The following is a 21,704-nucleotide window of genomic DNA, read 5'->3' on the forward strand; positions in this document are numbered from 1 at the left end:
GCAACCCAGTGTCCTCTTTGAGATGCTAAAATTAAAACGTTGGATACACCCTAATTATTATTGTTTTAGAAAAAATCAGAGTGGTTTAAAATAATGCACTTTCTCATTTTGATGAAGTATGGATTTTTGCCTTCTTGCCAGATCCTGATTTTTCACCACAGCCTAGATATTGGGGTGGGGGTGAGTTTGCAATAGTGGGACTTCAAAATACAAACTCCACTTACACCCCACACTCCCTGCTATGAGTGCCCTGAATCCGATCTTTTCAAATTTAGGTTTGGCAGAAAATGGGACCACATCAGCAAGGCTGAGAGTGGGGTCTTGTTGTCTGGGCAGCCCACGACCTCCACACACATTGTCCGGGCTTGCACCCTGGAGAGGTCACTTCAGTGCTGCTAACGCAGCAAAAACAATGGAGGAGGCAGTAACAAAATGGGGTTTGCCTCCACTGCTAGCCAGCTTCCTGTGCCAGTTCCCTCCTTCCCAGGCAAAATACCACCACCCATCCTTCCTTTTTCTGTCATGAGAGGAGGAAAGAGGGCTCTTGAGATACAGGAAATAACTTTCCAACCATTTGTTAACTGGAACTGATGCTCCTGAACATGGTTCGTCCATCATTTATTGCCTGCAAATTTTTCTTTCTTCCCCTGAAATCTAAACTTAATCAGGAGACAATTGTAGGAAATTGTCAGGGGCTCAGGAACAGAGGCACAGGGGAGAGAGGAAATGGAGAGCGAAGGGGAAGAATCTGAGGGCAGCGTAGGGGAGTATGGCAGTGACCCGAGAGATTCCATGAGCTTCTCCAGCGAATCAGAAGATTCCCAGAAGGAGGCGCCGATGGCCAGGGCAAGGGGGGTCCCAGGGGGGACGCACCAGAAACAAGGGGCCAGCGGGGACTCCCAAAGCAGCAGCGGGAGATCAGGACCAGCTTCCCCACCAGAGCGTAGTGGGGGGGAAGAGTCCCATGTGTCAGGGCCAGCGTCTCCTCCAGCAGGGAGACAAGATGAGTCAGGGCTGACCACGTCTCTATCGGAGAGTGGGGGAACGGAGGGGAGGTCAGGTCCAGCTAGCCTCCCCGAAGGGGGAAGCAGTGACAGGAGCAGTGTAACGGTCAGGAGGAAGGTTGCCGGCTGGGCGCGCGCGCCAAGGTCGAATGTACAGGCGCGTGGGACAGCAGAAAACCCGGATTGGGAACCAGGTCCTAAAGCCCGCCGGAGGCAGGGGGAAGACTCAGGGGACTCAGCGTCAGAAGAGTCTAGGAAGGGCAAGACCCCAGCTGACAGGCGGAACCAGAGGAGGAAAGAGCAAAGGAAGAGGTGGAGCAAGGCTAGAGTCTTAAACTGGTGTCTGGGGGGAGGAGATTCAGACGGAGTTTCAGCGGTCTAGAGTTTCAGACGTAGAGCTGCACGCTGCGGCTGTGAAAGCGAAACTGAACTTCAATAAAGACTTTTGTATATAACAACGAACCGGCGTTGGTCCTTTGTGAGCTGGGACCTCGGGCAGCTCTGACAGTAAGCTCCGTCTGCCATAAAATTATAGAATTGAACCCTCGCAGCGTGAGTTGGCGCAGCGAGGGGCAAAACTTGGTGTTTTGAGAGCTCACGAAGATAGTCAAAGATGACTACGGAGGAGAAGGTGACAGCACTGCAAGAAGCAGTCACGAGGCTTTACGCAGAAGTAGAAGGATCCAGAAAGAGGGAGGAAGAAGCAACAGCGCTCTGCCGGGATCTGCAAACCAGGTGGGAACGTTTGGGCAAAGAGGGGCTGCCAGGACCCAAGCCGGAGGGAGTTGGCCTCGGGAAGAGGGGGGGCAGCATAGTAGCCCACTTCGACAGGAACCTGCAGCAGTATCCTAACTTCAGAGCAGACATAGTTTTCGCGCTCAATTTGCTTCGGAAAGACTTTAGAGATGAGGAGGAGAAAGTAGGGTTCATAATAACTCATCTGCATGGGGAAGCTAAATCGTGGCTGCGCAATTTATGGCGTGAGAATGATCCCGCCCTCCAAGATTCAAAAGCATTTATCAAGGCTATGGACGATTGTTTTAAATCAACGGTAGATGTGGATGTGGCCAGGAGGGAAATGCACGGGCTGAAGCAGGGCAAAACCACTGTGAGACAATATCACTCCCGCTTTTTTGCGTTAGTAAATGTGCTGGGCTGGGAGAAGGACTCCGCTGCCGTAAGGGATCTGTTCTGGGAGGGGCTAAATGGGGCCGTGAAAGATGAGCTGGCGAGGGGGGAGAGACCTAACAGTACCACAGAAGTCGTCCAGAGAGCGCTGGCGATAGGGGTGCGCCTGGAAGAACGCCCTTGGAGCAGGGATGAGGGACGTATGGCACGCACACCAGCCAGAACAACTCCCTTCCTACCCAGAGAGACAGGGCGCGCGCAATCCACGCCTCCACTGGGGGGGGGGGAGAAGGGCCGATGGAGATAGGTGGTGCCAGGGCTCAGACAGCGACCAGAGCCCAAACACCAGGAGCAGTCAAGGCGAGGGAGCAGGAAGTGTTATATCTGCGACAGTGCACAACACATGGCCAAAGAGTGTCCCCAGAGGATCCTGAGGCACACTGCAGCCTCAGCAACAGTAAGGGGAGCAGTTCAGCAGGGGGAACAGCTACAGGGAAACGACAAAGCCTGGTTGGAGGCAGAGGCACTGGGGCCCAGCCAGGCGAGTCAGTGAAGCAGTCCCCAGAGATTTTGCAGCCCACAGACCCCCTCCCACCCAAACCAGTGGTGCAACTCACCGCATCGCTCCAGCTGCCCAATGGACTCACCCTGGAAGTCCCTATTACCATTGACTCTGGTAGTAATGCAGACTTTGTAGGAGTGGACTTCATCAGGCTACATCGCATAGCACTCCTACCAGCCACGATGCCCCTAAACGTCGTCACAGTCGATGGCAGAGAGCTACTGGGAGGACAGGTGGTACAGCAAACACCGCCTATGGTAATGCAAATTGGAAATCACCGCGAAGTCATCAGCTTTAACGTCACCCACCTGTCGGGCACGCCCATAGTGTTGGGCATGAGTTGGCTGGATAGGCACAGCCCGGCATTAGCATGGTACCAGCGGCAATTGACCTTCTGCTCCTCCTACTGCGCAGAACACTGCATCCGGACCAGCCAGGAAGGGGAGGGGCGAGAGGATGAACCACAGCTACACCTAGGCATGGTGCAAGCGGTACCCAACAAGTACAAGGCGTTTTTGGAGGTCTTCTGCGAGAAGGAAGTGGACAAGCTGCCTCCCCACAGGCCCTACGACTGCATGATTGACCTCCTGCCGGGGGCGACGCTGCCGACTGGAAAACTGTATTCCATGTCTGAAGACGAACTGCAAGAACTCAGGGAGTTCATAGATCACAACTTGAAGCGGGGATTCATCCAAGAATCCAAAGCAGTGGGGGGCAGTCCCGTGTTTTTCGTGAAGAAGAAAGACACGCCCCAACGGAGGCTGGTAGTTGATTACAGAATCATCAATTCCAGGACAAAGCCCACAGCATTCCCCATGCCCAAGATTGACGACCTGCTCGCGACGGTGAGGAAGGGATGGATCTTCACCAAGTTGGATCTACGAGGGGCGTACAACCTTATACGCATGCGGGAGGGCGATGAGTGGAAGACGGCCATGTTTACGCCTTTAGGCACCTATGAATATCGAGTTATGCCGTTTGGTCTGCAAAATGGCTCCCATTGTTTCCAAGCCTTCATGCACCACGTGTTAGCGGGACTCCTCTACAAGAAGTGCGTATGCTTCCTAGACGACATCCTGATCTTCTCGGAATCGCAGGAGGCTCACGAGGGAGACGTCAAGGAGGTCCTGCAGAGACTACGGAAGCACAGACTTTACGCCAAACTGGAGAAGTGCCAGTTCGACATGACGGAGGTGGATTTCCTGGGCTACAAGCTGTCCGACAAGGGACTCGCCATGGACAGCACCAAGGTCCGCTCGGTATTGGACTGGAAGAGCCCGCGCAATCGGAAGGAGGTCCAGAAGTTCGTCGGCTTCGCCAACTTTTATCGCAAGTTCATCAAGGGGTTCGCGAAGGAGACGGCGGCCATCACGGACACGCTCAGCTCCAAGAAGAAGAAGTTCACCTGGACGGACCAGGCGGAGCAGTCTTTTCGGAGACTCAAGCGTCTCTTCGCGTCCGAAGAACAGCTGCTACACGTAAACCCCAGCAAACCAATGAGGGTTGAAACGGACGCCTCGGACAGAGCGGTGGGGGCGGTCCTGTTGCAGCAAGATCCGCAAGGGAACTGGAGGCCCTGCGCATTCTACTCCAGGAAACTCAGCAAGTCGGAACAGAACTACACCATCTGGGACAGGGAGTTGCTGGCCATTCATGCAGCCTTCAAGGCGTGGCGGCACTTCCTCATCGGAGCCAGACACACAGTGCAGGTCCTCACGGACCATAAGAACCTGGAGTACTGGCGCACGCCGCGGTTCCTGAACCAGAGACACATCCGCTGGGCGGAGTTCTTTGCGGATTTCGACTTCCGGATAGAATACATCCCGGGAGACAACAATGTCATGGTGGATGCACTATCCAGGAAACCGCAGTATCTCGAGGAAGCGGCACCGGTGGCGGCCAAACACATTTTCGCACCGAAAGCGTGGGCATGCGCTTCAGCCACCGTGGACCTGGACGCGGTGCGTCGCGCGCTGCAGACGGATTCGTTCGCACAATCCAAGATGGAGGAGGTGTGAAGAGGCACAGCGAAGGACGACGAGTTCCAGATACGCGACGGACTGCTCATCCGCAAAGGGGCTCTCTACGTGCCGGGAGACGACCTCCGCGCGAAAGTCCTGCAGCAGTTACACGACGCGCCCAGCGCTGGGCACTTCGGCAAGGACAAGACGGCGGAATTAGTAGCCAGAGACTTTTGGTGGCCCCAGATGAGGGGAGAAGTCGCGGATTACGTCTCTAGGTGTGACACATGCCAAAGGGTCAAACCAGTACAAAGGAAGCCGGCGGGACTGCTGGAACCGCTACAGACGCCGCTCGAACCGTGGGAGAAAGTGGCCCTGGACTTTGTCACAGATCTGCCCAGCTCGCGAGGCAAAACAGCGGTACTCGTGGTCGTAGACCTGTTCACCAAGATGGCGCACTTCATTCCTTGCGCGAAGGTGGCCACAGCGGAACAGACCGCCAAGCTGTTCATAGACCACGTGTTCAAAGTTCACGGCTTACCACGGTCCATCCTGTCCGACCGGGGTCGCCAATTCATCTCGAGCTTCTGGCAGAAGCTGCTGGGCATCCTGAACGTCAAGATCAACTTAGCGTCGGCACGACACCCGCAGACCAACGGACAAGCGGAGAGGGTCAGCGCCATCATGCAGCAGTACCTGTGATGCTACGCAAATCAACAGCCCTCGACCTGGGTGGACTACCTACCGCTGGCTGAGTTTGCCTACAACAACACGAAGCACGGGTCTACAGGGGTGACACCGTTCTTCGCCAACAATGGGCGGCATCCCAGAACCTTCCCGGGGTTAGAGACGAAGGGGGAGGGGGAGCCACGGGGAGCAGAGCACTTGGCAGCAGAGTTACAGGAGGTCCACGAGCAACTCCGAAGGCACTTGGAACTAGCAAAACACGCCTACAAAATGCAGGCAGACAGGCACAGGAGAGTCGGGGAAGACATCCAGTTGGGGGACTGGGTCTGGTTAGCAGCCCAGGCAGTGCCGGCCAGAACGTTAGCTAAGAAGAAGCTCAGACACAAGCAGCTAGGGCCTTACCAAGTCGAGGCACAAATCAACCCAGTGGCCTTCCGGTTGACACTCCCGGAGGGCTCCAGAATGCACCCGGTCTTTCATAGGTCAGTGCTCACACCCTACAAGGAACCCCACAGGTTTCAGGCGCCAAGGAACGCACCAGACCCACTCAGAAAATCGCCAACAGGGGAGGAGTCACCGAGGGCGGCACCACTCAACGAGGTCACGGAGATTTTAGACTCGAGATGGGGGGAAGAGGGAGTTGAATATCTCCTCGCCAGGGAAGGTACCCCGGCCAGCGCCAACAGGTGGGTACCGTACTATGCCGTGGAGGAGCACTACCTCAAAGACGAGTTCCATGCACTCTTCCCACACAGACCTATGCCGGCAGATTATTTCGACGACTGTCTTTTCACACCCACACTTTCAGCCAGCACGTTCCAGGGGTTCTCATCAGCTGAGGAAACGGCGCCAGAAACAAGCTCCCCAGAGGGATCACTCTCGGGGTTTGTCACAGACCGCTCTTATTGGTGGGACAATCAACCGGAGGTGGGGTGGAGCAGGGAACTACTGAGGGGGCCCTTACACGCAGCATCACCCGAGGTAACAGGGGGAGGGACGGACATGGACGTGTTGGGGGAGGATCCTGGGTTCGAGCACAAATGCAGAGAGATGGAAGCAGAGGAGATCGACGTTGACGAGCCCATTACGGGCGGGCCGGATCCAGCTGGTCGGCTGCACACCAAGGGGAAAGAACGGTATCCCGCACTCACCCCCACAGCACTGGAGCACCCGGAACCCGCACCCGAAGAGGGGGAGGGGGGAAGGGGGGCTTCGAGGGGGGATGGATGTCAGGGGCTCTGGAACAGAGGCACAGGGGAGAGAGGAAATGGAGAGCGAAGGGGAAGAATCTGAGGGCAGCGTAGGGGAGTATGGCAGTGACCCGAGAGATTCCATGAGCTTCTCCAGCGAATCAGAAGATTCCCAGAAGGAGGCGCCGATGGCCAGGGCAAGGGGGGTCCCAGGGGGGATGCACCAGAAACAAGGGGCCAGCGGGGACTCCCAAAGCAGCAGCGGGAGATCAGGACCAGCTTCCCCACCAGAGCGTAGTGGGGGGGAAGAGTCCCATGTGTCAGGGCCAGCGTCTCCTCCAGCAGGGAGAGAAGATGAGTCAGGGCTGACCACGTCTCTATCGGAGAGTGGGGGAATGGAGGGGAGGTCAGGTCCAGCTAGCCTCCCCGAAGGGGGAAGCAGTGACAGGAGCAGTGTAACGGTCAGGAGGAAGGTTGCCGGCTGGGCGCGCGTGCCAAGTTCGAATGTACAGGCGCGTGGGACAGCAGAAAACCCGGATTGGGAACCAGGTCCTAAAGCCCGCCGGAGGCAGGGGGAAGACTCAGGGGACTCAGCGTCAGAAGAGTCTAGGAAGGGCAAGACCCCAGCTGACAGGCGGAACCAGAGGAGGAAAGAGCAAAGGAAGAGGTGGAGCAAGGCTAGAGTCTTAAACTGGTGTCTGGGGGGAGGGGATTCAGATGGAGCTTCAGCGGTCTAGAGTTTCAGACGTAGAGCTGCACGCTGCGGCTGTGAAAGCGAAACTGAACTTCAATAAAGACTTTTGTATATAACAACGAACCGGCGTTGGTCCTTTGTGAGCTGGGACCTCGGGCAGCTCTGACAGAAATGGACCACAGGGCTGAAAATTAACTGTGACTCTTCATCTGATAATATGCTTTTCTCAATGTGTTTTCTCAACAATTAGCATTTCTGAAATGCTAGTGTCTATTAGCATAAAGCTCCTGTATAGTGTACTCTACATGTATACTTTATGCATAATGGACAGCTGCTTATCCGGGATAAAAACAGGTAGCCATTTCTCATAAATGACAAAGCCCAAGATAGTATGGTGTAGTTTGCACCACATTATCACCATAGCAACCAAAACATGTTTATTGAAAGGAGAGTGCCATATATTGATATTCTTACATTCCAAGTATTGGCACCAGGTGGCACTGTAGCCCAGTTATAAAACAATAATAGTGCTCCCTTGAACCTCAATAATACTTTTATAGAAGTAACTTTCATTTCACAGCAGATTGGAAATGTACATTTTTACTAAGAAACTGATTTTCTACTGTACAAAATGTGCTGTGGGTCTGCAGAAGATCTTCCTGAGTTTAGGTGAGCTTCTAAAATCAGTTCCAGCTGCTGCCCCTGAACTGACCATCTGTCACTCCAATTGGCACAGGCTCAAGGAGAATTGCCCCCTATACTTGTGCTCAGGCCCCCAAGCCAAGCCCACTTGGCTGACTTCCGTCTCCAAACTCAAACTCACTGAACAGGTATCCTTCCCATCATGATTCCAGAAGGAGCCTCTCTTCTCAAGAATTGTGCTTTTTGGCACTGAGGATTAAGGAGATCTCAAACTACAGTTCCTGGGATTCTTTGGGGGAAGCATTGTGCTTTAAATGCATGGTGTGGACATGAGTATAGCGAGGGAGAAGCCTAGAGGTGGATCATAGCTGCAAGCAGCCACAGAGCAAACAATCTAGGAATCCCTATTAAGATAGAGGGTGGGGGGGGCACATTTCACATCCCACCAGCCCCTGCTTTTGGTCCAAATACAGCTCTTTTGGGTTCTGCCAGCACTTGCTTAGTTTTATCCTTCGCTTCCTTTCACTCCAGTTAAATCAAATCCCAGTCTTCCTCGCAATACATCTTTTGTTGAAACCTTTTCTCCTAGTTGCTGGACTCTGACTCTTTGTTTCCTGTCAGTCCCCACAATCCAGACCTGCTGGGCACCTTGATCTGTCATGGTTCTGGCCACTCCACAAAGCTGCAAGGGACAGGCGTGGGCTGTGGTCACTGCAGGCAGTCCTGGCCATAAAGCTACTTCCCACACTCCCTGTTGTCCCGTAGAGCCCTGGGCAGAGAGCGCAGGAAACCAGAGTCGGGACAAACCTCCCCATATCAATACAAACACCATTAACTGGGGGAATCTGATCAAAACCAGCCACAATTTTATGCCCTTCTTAATTCTGGATCTTTTTCTGTGTTGATGGTTTCAGCATTTAGTGAAATATATATATATATATATATATATATATATATATATATATATATATATATATATATATATATTTTAAGGCAGCTGTGTTCTGAATCTTGAAATAATTCTCCACTTTCTCATGCTTGAAGGGTTAGTTTTGAATGTGAAACAGAAATTCAAGATTGTGAAAATGGAATTAGTTACTATGGCTCTGTATAGAAGTCTTTATGCTGTAACCAGCTGCTTCCTCTCTTTAACCAGACGTGGGTTGTTGTTGTTGGTGTGCAGTGTCTTTATATGGAGGTACTGAATATCTGAGAATGAAGCCACCTAGTTTTCATCTCATGCCTACAATAAATGTAGCCAACTATTGTTTCTCTGGGAGAAGCTGGGGACACACACAGCAACTATAGCAATCTGGAAGCAATTAAGCTAATATCTGGCCATTCTAATACAGGTTATTCCATTCAAAGGGTGGGCAGTTAATTAGTCCAGCTATTAAGATCTTTCTCTGTAAAATCGTTGCCCAAATGCTCTATGGGGCTGAGATATGGGGAACTGATGTTACATCTGTAATAAAGGTCCTACAAAATAAATCTATGAGGCAGATTTTGGGGCTTTCCCTGTGGGACACCGGCAACCCACCTCAGAGCTGAGTTGGGCCTCCCCTCGCTAGCAGCCAGAATTGATCTAGCCTATCTGAGGTATTGGCACAGGCTAAACGCCTTCAAGGATCATCCCCTTACTAAGCTCTGCTGGTTAGAGCAACTAAGGACAGGTGGCTGGGCACAAAAGTGCCAAGTTTAGGATTTATAATCTTCAAATGGAGAACTACTTAGTCCTTAGCCCACATGACCCTAGAAATTGGATTTTTGATCACGATGCCAACCAAAACAGAGCATCCATCATTGCCGCCCGTTACCCTACTTGGTACCCCCAAATTAAGACAATCACTCAAGGCCCCATTATCTTGAGACTCTGACCTTCCCACAACTACTCAAGGCCTTTGTAGAACTAAGATTCCAATAGATGCCCTCAGCATATTTAGAGAGGAGATATCGGGGAATTCCCTACATGGATCGCAAATGTATATATGGATACAATCTGGGTAAAGGACATCACACACTATCTGATTTGCCCCTTGTATACACCCAGAGGAAAATTTATATCGCCAATCCTTAATTGGTTTCCAGGTCGATCCACACGGATAAACATCTATATATTATACACCAGGTAGCCAAATTTGTGCTGGCAGCTAAGAAGCTCCATCCCAGCTATGTGAATGCACTCCAATTTTAAATTTAATGTTGTAAATTTCGTGGGGGGTTTTTATGTTGTAAACAGCTTTGGGTTATGTTGTATGATTTTAGAGGAATGTTTTCCTTTTATTCTCTGTCATCCATTGTAAAGGCCTTTGGCTATATATAATAAAATTAACTACTCGTTAACCAGACGTGGGCTGTTATTGTTTTTTTACCTGTGCAGTGTCTTTATATGGAGCTACTGAATATCTGAGAATGAGGCCACCTTGTTTTCATCTTATGCCTACGATAAATGGAACAAACTACTATTTCTCTGGGAGAAGTTTGGGGAACACACAACAACTATAGTCACTATCTGGCACATAGGTAAAACCCCTTAAACACATTTAAATAAAGTGAAAAATCAATAGGCTTAAGAGTGATTAACTTGGGTTGGGCTGGGTTGTGGCCAATGTATAACAATATAATCCAGCTACCAGCTACCAGGGTTCTGCTTTTTACATGAGTAGAATGTGTGCTTTTATTTAAAATGCATGTCTGGGTTATTTGTGGGGCATAGGAATTTGTTCACACACACCCCTGCCCAAGATATAGTCCGGCCCACCACATGGTCTGAGAGACGGTGGACCAGCCCACAGTTGGAAAAGGTTGCTGATCCCTGTGCTATACTCTGGCATATGAGTTGCCAACATGATTTTATTTGTATATTGATATCCATTCTTTTAAATAGTTCCATGTGCTTCAACTTTGGAATTCTTTGATTAAGTGGTTTGTAAATAAGTGAACCCGTAGCCCAGCAGCCAGCCCCATTTTTATGCCCCTCCATAAATTTCCACTGATTTTGGTAGTAACAGCAAAAAGGTAAATAAAGTGGACATGGCAATAGGGTGAGCATAAAAACTTAAGCCACCCTCCCCAGCCCAGGACCCTGAGGGGGGTGCAACTCACAATCAGATGATCATTTCATGAGCTGGAAGGGGGTGATAGCTCCTCCTCAGCTGATCTGATTAGATTAGCAGATGTGGGGAGATTGTGTGCCTGTTGGTGTAAGTGTGTGTCCTGTGTGCACATGAGTGTATGTCCACAATATATTTCTGTGAGTCTGGGATCAGGATGTACCTAGTTAGCGCATTCAACTCCCACAAGTCAAACAATGTTATGAACTCTGTATGGCAGAAAGCTCTACTCAATAGTCATTAAAATGCCATTTCTATTTACTACCCTTTGCTCTGATTATGACATATGCTGCCCGCGGCTGTAGTACAATGGGTCAGTGCATCTAGCTATTAACCAGGAGGTTGGTGGTTCCATCCCACCCAAGGATGGCTGTGGGCAGGCTTCCTGCATTGCAGGGGGTTGGACTAGATGACCATTGGGGTCCCTTCCAGCTCTACCATTCTATGATTCTACACTGGGAATTGGCAGGATGGGGCAGCTCTTCTATGGAAATGGCCCGAATCTGAATTACATCATCCTGGGCAATTAAGGCTGCATTCTTATGCACAGTTACCTGGGAGTAAGCCAAGATGAACAGAGTGGGGCTGACTTCGAAATGAACTTGCACTGGTGTGAACACCAACAGGCCGCTTCCGTGTTTTCTTGTTCCTTCCCTGTTATGCAAACAGACCTGCCTTTGGTTCTCAGTCCCACCCAGTCAAAGGGGACTGCCAATTGGCCAATTAGTGCTTCAGTTGTTAAATCATCAGAGGAAGCTGATTAAAGCTTGCAGCACAACTAAAGCTTATACTTTATTTATACTCTAATGACTGAACTGCTTTTTGTGTATGGAGAAACATATTAAGAAGGTGTGAAAAATCATAAAGGATAAATATTATGTAAATCAGACTTTAAGTCTTTCTAACTAGCTAATTATTTCCACTACAATATTCAAAGGAAGAGGAAGTTAATGTTTCAGTTGGAAGTGTTCTATGAATCTATGTTCACTATCAAGGTGATGTCTTGACATGGCTGTCAACTTTTCCCTTTTCTTGCGAGGAATCCTATTCGGAATACAGTGCTACCTTGGGTTAAGAACTTAGAATCATAGAGTTGGAAGAGACCACAAGGGCCATCGAGTCCAACCCCCTGCCAAACAGGAAACACCATCAAAGCACTTCTGACATATGGTTGTCAAGCCTCTGCTTAAAGACCTCCAAAGCAGGAGACTCCACCACACTCCTTGGCAGCAAATTCCACTGTTGAACAGCTCTTACTGTCAGAAAGTTCTTCCTAATGTTTAGGTGGAATCTTCTTTCTTGTAGTTTGGATCCATTGCTCCGTGTCCGCTTCTAATTTGTCAAGGTCGTTTTGAAGTGTGATCCTGTCCTCTGGGGTGTTAGCCACCCCTCCCAGTTTGGTGTCATCTGCAAATTTGATCAGGATGCCCTTGAGTCCATCATCCAAGTCGTTGATAAAGATGTTGAATAAGACCGGGCCCAAGACAGAACCCTGTGGCACCCCACTAGTCACTCTTCTCCAGGATGAAGAGGAACCATTGATGAGCACCCTTTGGGTTCGGTCAGTCAGCCAGTTACAAATCCACTGAGTGGTAGCATAGTCAAGACCGCATTTTACCAGCTTCTTTACAAGAATATCATGGGGCACCTTGTCAAATGCCTTACTGAAATCAAGGTAGGCTACATCCACTGCGTTCCCTTCATCTACCAGGCTTGTAATTCTGTCAAAAAACGAGATCAGGTTAGTCTGACATGACTTATTTTTCAGAAATCCATGCTGACTATTGGTGATCACAGCATTCCTTTCTAGGTGCTCACAGACTGTTTGCTTAATGATCTGCTCCAGAATCTTCCCTGGTATTGATGTCAGACTGACTGGGCGGTAATTATTTGGGTCCTCTCTTTTCCCCTTTTTGAAAATAGGGACAACATTTGCCCTCCTCCAGTCTGCCGGGACTTCGCCTGTTCTCCAGGAATTCTCAAAGATGACTGCCAGTGGTTCTGAGATCACATCTGCCAGTTCTTTTAATACTCTTGGATGCAGTTCATCTGGCCCTGGAGACTTGAATACATCTAAACTAGCCAAGTATTCTTGTACTATCTCCTTAGTTATTCTGGGCTGTGTTTCCTCTGCTGAATCATTTGCTCCAAATTCTTCAGGTCGGGCATTGTTTTCTTTATCGGAGAAGACTGAGGCAAAGAAGGCATTGAGGAGTTCAGCCCTTTCTGTGTCCCCTGTTTGCATTTCACCATCTTCTCCTCTGAGTGACCCCACTCTTTCTTTGTTCTTCCTTTTGCTACGAACATACCCATAAAAGCCTTTTTTGTTGCTTTTAACCTCTCTAGCAAGCCTGAGTTCATTCTGTGCTTTAGCTTTTCTGACTTTGTGTCTACACGTGCTGGCTATTTGTTTGAATTCCTCTTTGGTGGTTTCCCCCCTTTTCCATTTTTTGTACACATCCTTTTTTAATCTTAACTCAGTTAAACGTTCTTTAGATAGCCACCCTGGCTTCTTTAGGCACCTTCCATGTTTCCGTCTCAATGGTATTGCCTGAAGTTGTGCTTTTACTATCTCCCTCTTAACAAACTCCCAGCCATCATGAACTCCCTTTCCTTTTAGTATTACTGTCCATGGGATCTCACCCAGCACTTCCCTAAGTTTTATGAAGTCGGCTTTCTTAAAGTCAAGAAATTGAGTCCTAGTATGCTTGGCTGCTCCTTTCCGCTGTATAGTAAACTTCAGAAGAGCATGATCACTCGCGCCTAATGATCCATCCACATCTACCCCACTAACCAAGTCATCAACATTGGTTAGGACCAGATCTAAAATGGCTGTTCCTCTTGTTGCTTCTCCCACTTTCTGGACAATGAAGTTGTCTGCAAGGCCAGTGAGGAATCTGTTTGACCTATGCTCTTGGCTGAGTTTGACATCCAACAAATATCCGGGTAATTGAAGTCCCCCATTACTACTATCTCCCTTCCTTTTGCATGCTTGGCCATCTGTTCCAGGAAGGCATCATCTATGCCCTCCGTTTGGCTTGGGGATCTGTAGTAAACTCCCACAATGAGGTCTCTGTTATTCTTCTCTCCCTTAATTTTGACCCAAATGCTCTCACTTTGGCTTTGAGGTTCTAAATCTTGGATCTCTTCACAGGTATACACATCCCTGACATATAACACCAATCCTCCTCCTTTCTTGTCTGGTCTGTTTCTCTGAAATAGATTGTATCCCTCCATTATTACATTCCAATCGTGGGACTTATCCCACCAGGTTTCAGTGATGCCTATTATGTCATATTTAGTTTGCTGTACCAAGAGCTCAAGCTCATCTTGTTTATTTCCCATGCCTTGCGCATTAGTGTACAGACATTGAAGTCCATTAATCATTCCCCCGTGTCTCTTATTTAAGGATTTTTTTCCTCCCACCACTAGGTCTGCGTGCTGTTTGCTCCATTTGGTCTATGACATTTGGATGATCATCTTCATCAATTGATAGACTCCTACCTTCAGGAGCACTGTCTCCCTCCCCCACATTAGTCAGTTTAAAGCCCTCCTGATGAGGTTTCTGAGATTTTTGGCAAAAACATTTCTCCCAACCGTTGTGAGGTGCAGCCCATCGCTTGCCAGAAGTCCATCTTCAAGAAACTGCAGTCTGTGATCTAAGAATCCAAACCATTCCTGTTTACACCATTTGCGAAGCCAGCTGTTCACTTTGACTATTTTTCCCTCTCTCCCTGGGCCACGTCGTTCAACTGGGAGGACAGATGAGATGACAATTTGTGCATTTAATTGCTTCAATTTCCTGCCGAGAGCCTCGTAGTCTCTTTTGATCTTCTGGAGGCTATTGCTTGCAGTGTCATTGGTTCCCACATGAACCAAGAGGAAGGGGTATTTGTCAGTGGGTTTTATGATTCCTTGCAGTTGTTCAGTTACATCTTAGCCCCGGGGAGACAGCACACCTCCCAAGACATCTTGTCAGGCCCACAGATCACTGCTTCTGTTCCCCTCAGTAGGAAATCCCCTATCACCACTACACGCCTCCTCTTATGTTTGGTCGGGGTTCTTAATTCGTTCTGGAGGTCCATTCTTAACCTGAAACTGTTCTTAACCTGAGGTACCACTTTAGCTAATGGGGCCTCCTGCTGCCGCCGCGCCGCCACTGCACGATTTCTGTTCTCATCCTGAAGCAAAGTTCTTAACCCAAGGTACTATTTCTGGGTTAGCGGAGTCTGGAACCTGAAGCGTATGTAACCTGAAGTGTCTGTAACCCGAGGTACTGCTGTACAGCAAAATGTCAGGGACATATCCAGAGTGGAGTCCCTAAGTTGGTTGGACTTCCTTCTAGGAACTCCTGAAGTCAGGCTAGTGCCAAACATATTACCCTGCTTTTCCTTGGGTCACAAAAGCAAGGCTGAAGGGGGGGGGGTTGCCTGGGCAGTCCAGGACCTCCATACACACTGCCCAGTCTTGCACCCAGGAGAGGTCACTTCAGTGCTGCTGCTAACGTAGCGGGTTGACTTCACCTGCAGAGGCGCACTCCATTGTCTCTTGAGACAGACGGAAGCCAACTGGGAAGAGAGAGATTAAATAAAAACTAACCAGTGTATAATTGTTAGATAAAGGTAAAGGTACCCCTGCCCGTACGGGCCAGTCGTGACCGACTCTAGGGTTGCGCACTCATCTCGCTCAAGAGGCCGGGAGCCGGTGCCGTCCGCAGACACTTCCGGGTCACATGGCCAGCGTGACAAGCTGCATCTGGTGAGCCTGCACCAGTGCCGCACACGGAAACGCCGTTTACCTTCCCGCTGTAAAGCGGTCCCTATTTATCTACTTGCACTTAGGGGTGCTTTCAAACTGCTAGGTGGGCAGGGGCCGGGACCGAATGATGGGAGCTCACCCCGCCACGGGGATTCGAACCGCCGACCATACGATCGGCAACTCCTAGGCACTGAGGTTTTACCCACAGCGCCACCCACGTCCCTAATTGTTAGATAGCAATATAGAAAACGGGTTTGCCTGTCTTAACATTAGTAGAATGTGGAATAGGAGATAAGAAGTGGATGCACTGGCCATTCTAGTAGTAGAAGCAGCTCTCGTGAGTGCAGGGAAGACCGCTCCCTCTCCTTCCAACTCCATTGGGCCTGGGGGGGGCAGGGCCTGCACTCACTGCCACAGTTTAGAGGCCTGAGCAGCTCCTTGCAGCAAGTGACAAAAATGGTTTTAAAAGTTTTAAGTGCTTTTAATTTGTTGCACCTTAAATGGTAGGATTTTTATAATATTATATTGTTTTATTATTGTATTTCTGCTTAGGGTGGGATAAATATTTAGTCAGGGTGGGGAGTAGTTTAATTTTAACATAATTGTTTCTTGCTTTGTTTTTATTTTTTATTTTTTTGTTAAGTTATATAGTTTGTATTTTGCTTTTTAAGGGGAAGGGTCAGGGCTGCCTCAGTCAATAGGATGGCTGGGGCATGTTCCACAGGGGGGGAAGCACTGGGACATCCGATCTCGGTGATCACGGGTAGGAGGAGGAGTTACGCTAAGACCAGACCATGTCATTACCGAGGAGGCAGGTTTAGTCGTTGTTTGAGGACTATCCCTGCCTCCAGGTCTGTTCCTGACCGGAAGGATACTGGAATCAGCAAGGGAAACCCACATGACCTGAAAGTGTTGCTGTGCAATACCAGGTCAATGATGAATAAAACCACTGCCATCCACGACCTGATTGTGGATGGAGGATTTGACCTGGCATGTGTGACAGAGACCTGGTTGGATGAAGCAGATGGGCCTGTCCTTGCCGCTGCTTGTCCACCAGGTTTCTCTTACGCACAGCAACCCAGGTCACGTGGGCGGGGAGGGGGGGTTGCAGTGATTTTTAGGAAGTCATTAGTTTGCACCAGGCGTCCTATTGGGAAGACCCAGTTTTCTGAGTGCATGTTCTGGAAGTTGGGCAATAGGGGCAGTACAAGATTCCTATTGGTGTACCGACCTCCCCGCTGCACCAAGGATTCCCTGCCCGAGCTGCTTCAGGTCATGGCGGATGTTCTCCTGGAGACACCTAGTTTGGTTGTCCTGGGGGATTTTAACATCCATGCCGACACGACCTTTGAAGGGGCCGCTCGGGACTTCGTGGAAAGCATGGCCTCCATGGGGCTGTCCCTGAATAAGTTTGGCCCAGCTCATAGCTGCAGACATGCCTTAGACTTGGTGTTTACCTCTATGGATGTTGGTGATCTGACATTAACTAAAAGCAAAACAAAAGAAGTGCCATGGTCAGATCACTTCCTGGTGCAACTGGACTTCTCCGCAACCCTTCCCTTCTGCAGGAAGGTGGGACCAATTCGGATGGTCCGCCCCCAATACTTAATGGATCCAATTGGCTTCCAGAGTGTGGTAAGGGATGTTTTATCCCAAGTTGATGGCCTTTCAGCTGATTCCCTAGTGGCCCGCTGGAATGCGGAGTTAACCAGGGCTATTGACCGTTTGGCTCCAAAGCGCCCTCTCCGATTGCATGGAGCCTCGATAGCCCCGTGGTTTTCCACGGATCTGAGGGCAATGAAATAATCGTTGAGAGGGCTAGAGCGCCGGTGGCAGATGACCCATTCTTAATAAGACCGGACACGGGCTAGAGCTCAATGTTGAGCCTACCAAGTGGCGGTAGCGACGGCGAAGAAGACTTTCTTCACCGCCTCTATTGCATCTGCAGAAAACAGCAGCAGGAGACTTTTTCAGGTGGTTCGCAATCTATCGGAACCACCTGCACCACCGGGGCCTGGTAGGGACCCCAAGATCTCCTACAATGCTTTCGCAAAGTTTTTTTGCAGATAAAGTCGCTCAGATTCAGAAGGAGGTAGACTCCACCGTGGGAGCAGGGCCAGGGCGGGAGAGTGCTAGAGTTCTGTCTAGTCTTGTTACATGGGATCAATTCCAATCTGTTACTTCTGAGGATGTGGACAGGCTGCTTGGACAAGTGAAACCGACCACCTGTCTCCTTATTCCTTGCCCATCCTGGCTGATAAAAGCCCCAAACGGCCTTGGTCCTGTATACCTGAAGGAGCGTCTCCACCCCCATCGTTCAGCCCGGACACTGAGATCCAGCACTGAGGGCCTTCTGGCGGTTCCCTCATTGTGAGAAGTGAGGTTACAAGGAACCAGGCAGAGGCGCCCACCCTGTGGAACACCCTCCCTTCAGACATGAAGGAAATAAGCAGCTATCCTATCTTTAAAAGACATCTGAAGGCAGCTCTGCTTAGGGAAGTTTTTAATATTTAATGCTGTACTGTTTTTAACATTTGATTGGGAGCCACCCAGAGTGGCTGGGGAAACTCAGCCAGATGTGCGAGGTATAAATAATAAATTATTTTTATATTATTAATAATGTACAGTCTTACCTCGGGTTGCAAACGTGATCTGTGTGGGAAGCACATTCGCAACCCACAGCGTTCACAATCCACAGCGCTGTGTCTGCGCATGCGCATGATGCGATTTGGCGCTTCTACACATGAGCGTGACGTCATTTTGCACTTCTGCACATGTGCGAGCGCAGAAACCTGGAAGTAACCCATTCCAGTACTTCCGGATTCGGCACACTCCGTAACCCGAAAACATGCAACCCGCAGCGTTTGCAACCCGAGGTTTCACTGTACATATATAGCTTAACAGCAAATATAGCAAAACCTTCGCTAGGTGGCAGTCTTACATCAGGCAACCTACATACAGATGAGAGCCTTGAAACTGTTCCTTTGTGTTACAAATCCACTCCTGTCTCCAGCCAGGCAATACTGAGATTTTAGGATTTAACTGAAAATGTTTACCTGTTTTCCTTTAGTCTGCAGAAAGACAAAATTCAGTGATAGTTTTCTCATGCTAGTATGAAATACAGTGGTACCTCGCATTAAGAACTTAATTTGTTCTGGAGATCCGTTCTTAACCTGAAACTGTTCTTAACCTGAAGCACCACTTTAGCTAATGGGGCCTCCCGCTGCCGCTGCACTGCCAGAGCACGATTTCTGTTCTCATCCTGAAGCAAAGTTCTTAACCTGAAGCACTATTTCTGGGTTAGCGGAGTCTGTAACCTGAAGTGTATGTAACCTGAAGCGTCTGTAACCTGAAGCGTCTGTAACCTGAAGCGTCTGTAACCCGAGGTATCACTGTAGTGTGATGTGTGTGTGCTATAAGGAGGGATCTAAAAATAACTGAAAGTGAGGAGTATATTTTGTGTTTCTTTGTCCTTCTACCCCTCCCCGCTCTTCCTCTCTCCCCCCCAGGCAACCCCCTTCTTCCTTACCAGTCACCCAGCGTTATGGGGACAGGGGGAATGTTGCAGGAAAGGTCATGTCTGCATGTGTGTCCTGTGTGTTTCTCGCTTTCCTTCTTCGCAATAACAAAATATTTCTGCTTCTGATCTTTATTTTATTTTCCCCCACCCCATCATGTGCACACTAATTTCAGGAAAGGCAGGCTGGGCCTGCCAGGTGGCGTGTGTCAGAGCAGGGGCACTGCTTAGGTTCCTGTCAACACATGTGCTCCCACTTACACACATGCAAAAAATGGTGCCAAAAGGGGGCTTCCGTTTCTGTTCTGCACCAGGAATGGATGCCTCACTCGACAAAGCAGGGAGCCGCAGATGAAGATAAAGAGAATGGTGGGGGTTAAACCCTTGGGCCTGAGAGGTCTGGAATGTGAGGACAGGCAAAGGCACAGGAGGCAGAAGCACCTTGTCTGCTGGAACCTCCCCCCCCCCCCACTTCTAATTGGCTTGAAAGTAACAGCACATGCAGAGCTTTACCGCTACTGAAGGCAAATGAGCATAATGGTTAGAAATCAAATACATTCAGGATTGGCACTGTCCATAAGAAATCCAGTTGCAGCAGACTTAACTTAAACTTACAATAACTTATAATAAGACTAAACCTTAACACTAAGCATACTTTATACAGAACACACCAGTACTAGTCAAGAACCTCTTTTGGAATCGATGTTTATATGGGGGCTGGATTTAACATAATCTGCTCATTTCTACTCATTTCCCAAATGCTCCACTGCAAATAAACAAATACAGATGTCTGGCAACCGATAACTGTTCTTCATTCTTGATCAAGTAGTCATGGACCATGTGTATTTAAAATACAAAGATTCCCAAATGAGGTCTGGATCATAAGTGTCAGAAGTGAGTTATGGGGACAAACATTTCAATGTTTCATTACCCATTCTTGCTACATGAGAACGATTGATGATGTAAAATGTAAATGAAAAACTAAAACTTTGCTTAAAAGTCCCACAACTGAAGCAAATCCTACGTGCACAGAGTCATAGAGTTAGAAGGGACCACCAAGGGTCATCTAGTCCAGCCCCCTGCAATGCTGGAATCTCAACTAAAGCATCCATTACAGATGACCATCCAAGCTCTGCTTGAAAACCTCCAATGAAGGAGAGGCCACCATCTTCCAAAGGAGTCTGTTCCATTGTCAAACAGTTCATACTGTCAGTAAGTTCTTTATTTTTATTATTTTTATTATTATTTAATACCCCACCATCTGGCTGGGTTTCCCCAGCCACTCTGGGTGGCTCCCAACCAAATATTAAAAACAATACAGCATTAAACATTAAAAACTTCCCTAAACAGTGCTGCCTTCAGATGTCTTCTAAACATCAGATAGTTGTTTATTTCTTTGACATCTGATGGGAGGGCGTTCCACAGGGCGGGCGCCACCACCGAGAAGGCCCTCTGTCTGGTTCCCTGTAACTTCGCTTCTTGCAGGGAGAGGAGGGAACCACCAGAAGGCCCTCGGCACTGGGCCTCAGTGGACTGGACTGAACGGTGGGAGTGGAGATGCACTTTCAGGTATGTTTAGCTGGACTCTCATTTCTTTCTACTTTAAGCCATAAAGATTGCCTGCTACCTTGAGTGTTGAAGCAAAGGTTTCTCCTGTTACCCCAAAGCAACCTGCTGTATGTACTATGATTCTTTATTATGACAACAGAGGCTGTGACATCACAGCAGCCCAGCCACGCGCAGCCAGAAGCCATGGCATTTGGGTACCTTCCGCATGCACACACAACTACACTTGCAAGAGTACAGTGGTACCTCAGGATGCGAACGGGATCCATTCCGGAGCCCCGTTCGCATCCTGAATGGAACATAAGACGTGATGGCGCGTCTGCACGGGTCGCGTTTTGCCGCTTCCACGCATGCGCATGATGTCATTTTGAGCGTATGCACGAGCAGCGAAACCTGGAAGTAATGCACTCCGTTACTTCCGGGTTGCCATGGAGCGCAACCCGAAAGTGTTCAACCTGAAGCAACTTCAACCTGAGGTATGACTGTACTTATTTATCAATCGGCTTTTAAAATGGTATGTTTCTTTTCTCCGATACTTGACTTTCAAAGACCCACTGTGCATTGAAGAGCCTTCAAACAGCTGGTAAGTTTTACTTTTTGCTTTATGGGCTCATGGAAAAGTCTGAAGAAGATATTGCACTTTCTTCTGAGGCCATTGTACTTTAATTGGGCCCCAGATCAAACAGGTAGAGGCTAAAAGGAGGTGTGATATGTTGAACTGCATGCCCAAAAGAGTTAAAGATAGTTGAAGGAAATTCTGTGTCTAAGCAACTAGTCAAGAGTGAGAGTTGTGAATGATTTCTTTGGTTAATACAAATGTTTTCTTTGATCCTTTCTGTGGGTGTCAATATTTATGAGATCTGATGAAGATGGGCAAGAGAA

This window comes from Podarcis bocagei (genome assembly GCF_964188305.1).
Source record: "Podarcis bocagei genome assembly, chromosome: 12".
Classification (NCBI taxonomy): Eukaryota; Metazoa; Chordata; class Lepidosauria; order Squamata; family Lacertidae; genus Podarcis; species Podarcis bocagei.